This window comes from Notamacropus eugenii, chromosome 5, assembly GCF_028372415.1.
Source record: "Notamacropus eugenii isolate mMacEug1 chromosome 5, mMacEug1.pri_v2, whole genome shotgun sequence".
Taxonomy (NCBI): Eukaryota; Metazoa; Chordata; class Mammalia; order Diprotodontia; family Macropodidae; genus Notamacropus; species Notamacropus eugenii.
Window position 1 is genome coordinate 351985932 of NC_092876.1, and position 9514 is coordinate 351995445.

General features: G+C 36.8%; 1 long non-coding RNA gene across 2 annotated transcripts in view; it reads right to left on the reverse strand.

Annotated features, from left to right (window-relative positions):
- LOC140506614 (uncharacterized) overlaps positions 1–8235 on the reverse strand; it is a 236931-nt gene extending 228696 nt beyond the window's left edge. Inside the window, exons 1-2 of one of the 2 annotated variants that reach the window (XR_011968013.1) lie at positions 7679–8235; positions 7509–7544 (exon numbers count right to left, since the gene is read on the reverse strand). This is a non-coding gene — a long non-coding RNA (uncharacterized lncRNA). The remainder of the gene's footprint in view (positions 1–7508; positions 7545–7678) is intronic. The other variant, XR_011968012.1, reaches the window with a different exon arrangement.
- Positions 8236–9514: the final 1279 nt, after the last annotated feature.

Genomic DNA, 9514 nt, shown 5'->3' on the forward strand with positions numbered 1-9514 from the left:
TTTGACCCAGCAATATCGCTACTAGGACTATATCCCCAAGAGATCATAAAAATGGGAAAGGGTCCCACATGTACAAAAATATTTATAGCAGCACTCTATGTAGTTGCCAAAAACTGGAAGTCAAGGGGATGTCCATCAATTGGGGAATGGCTGAATAAATTATGGTATATGAATGTAATGGAGTACTATTGTGCCATAAGAAATGATGAACAAGAAGACTTCAGAGAGGCCTGGAAGGACTTATATGACCTGATGCTGAGTGAAAGGAGCAGAACCAGGAGAACTTTATGCACAGCAACAACCACAGTGTGTGAGAGTTTTTTCTGGTAGACTTAGATTTTTGTAATAACACAAGAACTTCTGAAAAAAAAAAAAAATCCCAATGGTGGACCTCAAGGCAAAAAGCCTTCCACACTCAGAGAGAGAAATATGGAAGTCACTCACATAATGTAGCAGATCATGTTTGTGTATGTGTATCTGTTTGTGTATCATGTTCTGATTTGTTATACGGATTCTTTCATTTATCTTAGTCTGACTACACAGCATGACGATAGTGAAAATATACTCAATAGGAAAGTTTATGTAGAATCTATACAGAATTGTATGCAGTCGTGGGGAGGGAGGGAGGTAGTGGGGGGTGGGTGGGGAGGGATAAAATCGCAATTGTATGGCAGTGATTCTTAAACATTAAAAAAAATAAAAAAATTAATAAAAAAAAAAAAAAAAAAAAGAAATAATTAGCCATAGAACAGTATTAACAAGACAAAGTAAATATAAATAAATTTCTCTTGAAAAGGTGGATGGATTATTCAAACAAACATAATCAGGGAAAAATGAAAGAGAATGACAAGTGGCAAATGTGAGGTAAATATAAACAAGGACAGGATTGAGGCAATTTTTTTATGATACCAAATAGATGCTGGAAAAACTTTAAAAATTAAGTAGTTTCACTACCTGAATACACTCATCGGTTATTCTGATCCAAATATTCCCTTGAAAAATCCATTCTCCAAACCATCTTGGGGAAATTTTCAAGCCTCTAACTCCCAGGTTCAATAGAATGTTATCAATGATGACATGTAAGAAGTGACAAAAGAGATGTAATTAAGGAAAAATATGATTGGAAAATATAAAGGACAAACTGGTCATGCAGCAAACATGAATGAGGAATAATAAATGAACATTTCATGCAATAATATCCAAGAAATATTAAACACGTAGAGGAAGTCCTCTACTTGGGATAGTTATTACATGATGAATTTGTATAAAGACACTGGCATGAATTGCATGGGGTTTCAAAATATCCTGGTGGATATTCCATGCAGTAGAAATTCCTTGAGAGTTAAAATTGGTTTTTTTTTTTAGCTTGTTTACCTATTTCCTAGGGTAGTGCCTGGTACATATTGGGCACTTAATAAGTGTTTGTTGATTGGTTGATGTAGGATGATAATAAATATCATCTAATTTGACTGTCAAAGTCTAATTTATATCTTAGCATGAATTTGAGATTGAAGGAGGAGGAAAGAGAAGGAGGAAGAGAGAAAGGAAGGAAGGAGAAGAAAAGAAAGGAAGGAAGGAGGGAGAGAGGAAGGGAAGGAGGGAAGAAAGAGTGAAAAAAGGGAGGAAGGAAAGAAAGAAGAAAGGAAGCAAGGAAGGAAGCAAGGAAAGAAGGTAGGGAAACTGAAACTGTCACCTCCAAAGTTACGAACGATGTCTTAATTGCCAAATCTAATAGCCTTTTCTGAATCTTCATCCTTATTGACCTCTCTGCAGCATTTGACAGCACTGATTAACTCTTTCTCCTAAATTCTCTCTTTCCCACATTTCCATGACTGCTCTCTCCTGTTTCTCCTATCTGTGTGATCACTCTTCAGTCTCTTTTTCTTTCTTTTTTCTTCTTTCCTTCCTCTTTCTTCTCTCTTTACTCTACACTACCTTACTTGGTGATTTCATTAGATCCTCTGGTTCCATTTTTCCTCTATACAGATGATTCCCATACCTAATTATGTAAGCTTAGTTTCTTTCCTAAGTTCCAGTTCCACATCACCATATACCTTTTGTAAATCTCAAACTAGATGGTCCTATAAGAATCTCAAACCAACATAGCCAAAACATAACTCATGATCTTTATCTTTTTGTCCTAAATTCTTCCCTCTTACAAACTTCCTTATTAGTGTTTAGGGTACCACCAATCCTTTAGTCACCCTGGCCCACCACCAGACCCAGGACCACAACTGTCATTCTCACTGCCTCATTCTCATTCTACATATCCAAATCCATTGCCAAATCTTATTGTTTTTGCTCTCATAACATCTCTCATATATGTTGCTTTCTAGTAGCACAATCACCGTAGTTAAGATTTTCATCACCTCAACAGCTTTCATATCCATCTTTCTCCCTCATTTCTTCCCATTCCAATTCATCCTCCACTTAGCTGCCAAAGGTGATTTTTTTTTTAACTTACATCTGATTACATCATTTTCTTGCTCAATGAACTCCTGTGGTTCACTATTTCCTCCAGGACAAACACAAAATCCTCTGTTTGACATTTAAATGTCTTCATAACCAAATCTCTTCCTACCTTTCCCATCTTCTTTTTGAATTTTATTTATTTTATTCTGAACTTAAGAAATAAAACAAGTCTTTCCATAGCATAGTAGAATAGGAAGAAAAATGATTATCCATGAAACTGTGAATCCATTATGTATAGCTTGCTAATTCCTTTTAAAGACATAATAAAGTTATCATGTCATTTTCTTTTTTCTCCTTTTTTTCCCTTCCTCTGCCCTAGAGATGGTTACTGTTAGACATACACTCACACACATATACACATACACACAAACACATGCACATATATGTAAATACCATTCTATACATACTTCTATTTATCAGTTCTTTCTCTGGATGCAGATAGCATCTTCCTCCATATGTCCGTTGTAGTTAATGTGGTTATTCATAGTAGTCAAGATGACTTAGTCACACAAAGTAGTTGTTAAAACAGTACTGTTGTTACTATACACAATGTTCTCTTGATTCTGCTCATTTATTCATATTTTTCTAAAATTACCAAGTTCATTTCTTATAGCACAATACTATTCCATCGCAATCATATGAAACAACTTGTTCAACCATTCTGCAACTGACAAGCATCCCTGCAATTTCCAGGTCTTTGCCACCACAAAGAAAGCTGCTATAAATATTTTAGAACATATAGCTTCTTTTCCTTTTTCCCTAATCATTTTGGGAAACAGACCTCACAAAGATATTGCTGGGTCAAAAAGTATAGGCCAATTTAATAATGTTTAGGCATAATTCCAGATTGTTCTCCAAAATGATTGGATCAGTTCACAGTTCCACCAACAGTGAATTAGTGTCCCAGGTTTTTTTTTACATCTCCAAGGTTTGTCACTTTTACCTTCAATCATTTTAGCCAATCTTATAAGTACAAAATGATATCTCAAGGTAGTTTTAATTTGCATTTCTCTAATAATAATGATTTAGAGCATTTTTTCATATGATTATAAATTGCTTTGATTTCTTCTTTGGAAAATTGCCGGTTCACATCCTTTAATCATTTTGGGGAGTTACTCATATTCCTATAGATTTGTCAAAATTCTTTACTTATTTGTGATATGATGTCTTTATCTGCCTTTTTTTCAGTTCTCTTTCTTCCTTCTGATCTAAGCTACATTTATGTTATTTGTACACATTTTTTTTAATTTAATACAACTGAAATTAGGCATTTCACACCTAACTCTGCTCTCTTATCTCGTTTATTCATAAATTATTCACCTATACTTAAGTTTGGTAGGTAACATATTCCATGTTCATCAAATTTTCTTGTAATATCTCCTTTATATCTAAGTCATTTTTACCGTCTTGGTGAACAGTGCAAGAGAATATATATATATATATATGACATATGTCTTTCCCATCTTCTTACACTTTGCTTCCTCCCCACACTCTATGGTCCATCCATGTTGGCCTACTTGTTCCTACTCACAAACTACATTTTATCTTCTTTCTCTATACATTTGGCTTTTTGTTTGTTATCAATAGTAATATTGCTGTTTCCCTCCCAGTCTGATGTTTTTTTCTCTGCCTCATGAAAGGGGCCATCCCCTGGCTACTTCTTAAAGAGGCCTATTCACTGAGTGGGCATTACCTCACCCTAAGTGAGTACCTGCATAGGCCTTGGCCTAAAGGGGCCAAGGTCTCCCATTGTATCATAGGCCATCTCCAGTCATCCTGATGAATATCTGATCACTGGATTCAGATGACTCTGGAGGAGAAGTGAGGCTGGTGACCTTGCACAGCCCTCCCTCTCTCAAAACAAAGTGAAGTGCAAGTCATGACATCGTTTCTCTGCAGGCGTGGTCTTTCTCAGCAAGGAAGGAGGAACACAACATCTGTTTTTCCCCCCAAGGCAATTGGGGATAAGTAACTTGTCCAGGGTCACACATCTAGTAAGTATCAAGTGTCTGAGGCTGGATTTGAATTCAGATATTCCTGACTTCAGGGCTGGTGCTCTATCCACTGGGCTACTTAGCTGCCCCTCTATGCATTTGTACTGGCTATACCCTAGCATCTTGGTTTTCCTGGATTCCTTTAAAACTCAGTTCAAATCCTAGCTTTTGCAATAGGCCTTTCTTTGTCCCTCTAGCTGCTAATACCATCCACTCTCAGATTCTGTACATATCTCACCTCTACCTAGTTATTTACATGTCGTGTTTCCCATTATAATGTAAGACTGGAGAGGAAAAACTGTTTTTGCTTTTCTTTGTATCCCCAGCATTTAGCAGCACCTGGCAAATAATAAGCATTTAATGAATGCTTGTTGCCTAATGCCCCAGGAAGCAGGGAACTTATTTATCTCTTCTATGGATTAATTTTCTTCATGAAATAATGATTGATGAATAATCAAACAATATTTATTCAGCACCTACTGTATTCATGTGCACCTCACTGTACTGCAAATAAGAAATTAAAGCAGAACTGAAATAGGCTGAGGCAATTACTTTTTCATAAGACTTGTAACAGAAGGAGTAACAAAATGAAGAACTTCAAGCTGAAGATAAATGACAATTTGCCAAAAATGTGGTTGATTCTGAAGTTAAATAGGTGATTGTAAGAATAGGAGGACCTTGATCTTTCTGAGTACAAAGTTAGAAGACTGGGCAGATAAAGAATGATAACCATTAAAAGATACCTTTGAAATAAAAGGACATGTAAATCAAGATGGCCAAAGGACAGCCACCATCTTGAATGTCATCAGATTTCATGACAATGGCAAATGACTGCCACCTGGTAGAAGCTTACCTAAAGTATAGGGACTATAGAGTTTTAAAAAAATCAGTCTTTTGAATGCTGAAGTTGCAAAACAAAAATCATGAAACACTGCTTCATGGCAGTACTTTATATCTTCTCCTTTTAACCACATTGTTCTAAGGTTCTCCCATATTTGAGCCCTTCTTTTTAGCTGGGGGTTAGGTTGAAAAGAATTTGATAAACTAATTTACTCTAAGGTATTTGTCAAAGGCAATGAAATATCCCTCTTAAAGGGATTTGCATCTTAATAGGAAACTAAAACTATTGAATATACTAAGCCACACAATTGCCAAGTCAGTTATAATGTTTAGGTACCGTCCCTTTTGGAAAAAACAAGAGATCTCAGGGACCAGTCAATCGAAAAGTAAAGGCAACATAGAATATGGGAGATCAAAATGGGGGGGAAGTGTTATAGCAAAGGAATATTGGAATGGGATACAAATGACTTGGATTCTAGTTCTAACTCTGAACCTAGATAACACTATGACCTTGGGCAAATCTCTTCAACTCAACAACCATCTCTGCAAAAAGAGGTTGGATTAGATCATCGTGAAGATAATATTTACACAGGTATATCTTGTCATGTATTTTCTCAATCAAGTAGCATACTTTTATGGGGAGTCTGTAAATTTTTTCTATATTAAAAAAGAGATCCTTACTCTCAAAAATGGTGGAAACTATGATCGTGCAAAAGGAAGCTCTAAAATTCTATAATTATGACCAAAAAAATGGTAGAAGATGGAGAAAGAACAAGTTAGGCATCTGGTGGAAATGTCTGAAAAGAGCCAGAAAACAGAGACACACACTTGTAATCTAATCCTGTTTGCTAGCACACTTCCTCCTTTCCACACATATTCAAAAATTTGCTGTATTATTAATAGGCATTTTGCCAATTTAAGCAGACAAAACCCCATAAATTGAGGAGACATTAAATTTATTATATGGCTGGGTAAATGGCAAAGACTTCATTGTTCATTCACTGGGTGTTAATGAAACATCATGATCCTTAGTTGAAGTTGAATTTGCTCTTGCCTAGACTGACAAGGGTAATTAATGCTCCTGTGGAAAAGCCCTATTCCCAGCTACTTTGTGTCATAGGAGAGAAAATTCCCCTAAACCTCCCTCCCTAGTCAGTGGTTCATACTGAGTGATAGTCCTGTAGAGAGTAGCTAAGACTGAGTTAACCCAGGACACAAAAAACAGGGAATCAGAGGGGTAGAATATTACACATTTTCCTTCCCAGAGCAAAGCAGGGCCTCATGATTTTGATAAAAGATAGCACCAGTGTTGCTTGTGAGATCTTTGCTGATTCAAGTAGGTTAGTAAGAACTATCCCCTATCTTTTATTTAGTCTAGGATCTTTTTCGGATGCTAGGTTTCACAAGAGGCTCTGTGACAGAAAGATTCTTCTGGGCTTGCAGAAAATGTGTTCTATTCATTTCAAAAAGTATTTATTGAACACCAACTATACGCCAACTGTTAGACACTGGAAATAAAATCTAATATAATCCTGGCCCTTCAGAAGCCTTCTTACTATTGGACAAAAAGAAACCAAAATATACATAAGTAAATACAAAATATTTTAACTGAACCAATGATTTTATTAGAGTAAGGAACTCTTAGTAAGAAAACTTCTATCAATGCAGCTAGGTAACTGTTTTCAACTTCCAGCCTTAGAGTGTTGCATGGGGGCACTGAGAAGTTGAGAGACTTGCCTCTGCAAGTCTTTGCCTGCTCACACAGGCAGAAATCACATCAGAAGTCAAACCAAAAGCCATCGTCTTGACTTCAAGATGGACTCTCTCCACTCCAAATACTGTCTCTTTAAATATTTCTTGTAAACTCACATACAAAATAAACAAAAAGCATTTTTGTAGGTTGAGGGGAAGAGAGCACTAAGTATTTGAGGGTGTCAAGAAGAGCCTCATATAAGAGGAACCATTTGAACTAAACCTTGAATGAAGCTAGGGATTTCAAGAAATGGTGCTGACAACTAAAACCATCCCAAGCACCAGGGATTTCCTGTGAAAAGGCAGAAGGAAGAAATGGGATGTCATTCTGGAGAAGAGCAAGTAAACCAATTTGCTGGAACATAGATTGTGTAAGAAGGAATAACTTGAAATGAGTCTGAAAAGACAAGATTGCAGCCAGATGAAGAAGATATTCTATGCCAGGCTTACCTCAAACCAGTCCGTTGATTCAGGCTGGGGATTAGACTGCATTGATAACATTTGTTGGACCACGAAAATGTTATAAAAATAAAAAAAATTAAATATAAATAAAAAATCAAATAAAAACAATTTGATTAAGAGAAGATTTTTTAAAAGGATACCATTCAGCCATATCTGACCTTGCTGCCTGCACTTTTACCTTGGCACCAGCCACAGTTGGCTAGAGAAGAATCCCAGCCCAATAGTGATAATTCCGCTAAAACCTCTGATTCCAACTCCCTCTGGACTGGGCCTTTTATGACACAGGTGGCAAGGAAATCACACCAATGATAATCTAGAAAACAGGCTCTCTGCTTCCTTAAAGGGGAACTGTCCAGTCAAACAGAGAAATTTGTACTTTACCCTGTTGGGATAGTGAGAAGATTGTTCAGGGACAGCCATTTATCAGGACTATTTCTATTGCAACATTGACAGCTGTCAACAAGCATACCCTCAGTTCAAATAATATTTCTTTTTGTCTTTTCTTTTTTTTCTTTCTTTCTTTCTTTCTTTTTCTTTTTTTTTTTTTTTTTTTGCTAATAGGGGCAGCTAAGTCATGTGACCACAGGCCTAAGTCACAAATCTGAGACACAATTCCAAAGCAGCTCTTTGAACCAGTCCTATAGTTCTATTAGTTAAGCTTAGCTACAATCTGCCTAGAATATGTAGGGACCCACACTACCCAGGGAAGGTGTTATGCCTGAGACCTTCATTTTCTTTGCATTGGATTACTAAACCTTTAATTATGGTGGTTGGTTGCTAGGGGTCTGTGATACCTGAATATAAATGTTCAGACTCATTTTATAAAAGTGAATAGATATAAATGTAACTGCCTATTCTTATATGGGAAAAAAAATAGTAGAGGTTGTTTAATGCCAAACTCTGAATCTGGGAAGAGGAAGGAAATTCTTGTGACTGGATTGAAAATGGAAGGAAGGAGAGTGAAATGCTAAGGCAAAATGAAGGGATAATATAATGGTCTGGAGATTAGTATTAATGTATGCCAACCTTGTACCTAAGCTCTAAATATCCTACTTTGCTGTGTTTGAAACTTTCTTTGGCCCTTTATCCAAGATTCATTCTCACTCAAATGAAAATAGTGACATAATCTCCATAAAGCCTAATAAATTACTAAGCATGGATGATCTCACTGGCAACTGATTCTGTGGGGAAGAAGAAGTGTAAGGAGAACAGGTATCTCTCCTACTATTTCTCCTCATCTCACTCGCTACTTCCTGCAAATCTGTCAGGTAGAGAAAGAGAGAGAATCAGAACTATCTTTTCTCCAAAGTCTATTCTGACCAACAGGATGGACATTTGGTCTAACTTGGCATGATCTGAGGATTTCATGGAAACTTCCCAGCACCAAAATATCTCCCACCAGTGTCGGTAATTCATTCATGTGCTGAAGCATTACCCCTTTGCTGCCCTTTCCTGCAGTCTTCTTTTAAAGGCAAACACCCCCAAGAGAGTAATAGATACAATATCTATTTGTGAATGGCTTTATTCACTTGTTTTCTCCTATGACAGGAGAGTCTTGAAGTGTCATGAAAGCCCCGGGGGAAGAAAGAAAAAGAAGGATCGTTGAATCTCAGTGTTGAAAGAGCCTTTAGTAGTCATCTAGCAGGAGGCATGAATCCCTTCTCCAAGACAGAGGAAATAAGAGAAAGATGATATGTCAGCATCTTGTGCTAGTGAGACCTTGGAAACACTTAAAAGTCATATGGGAGGGCGTAGAACAAGAGAACTTCTAACTACAACTTCCTAAATGGAGCAAAATTCCTAAATCCATGCTGTTTCAGACTAATATAGGGTAGGAGACACCAAGAGAGATTTTTCTTCATGCACAATATTGTTTAGGGAAAGCCTTGCCTTCAGGAACCCATTTCACAAATGGTAATATAGCCCCCTCCCCCCCAAAAATCTGACATCCATATAAGCAACACTGATGATATATTAGAACATATGTTTTTGGT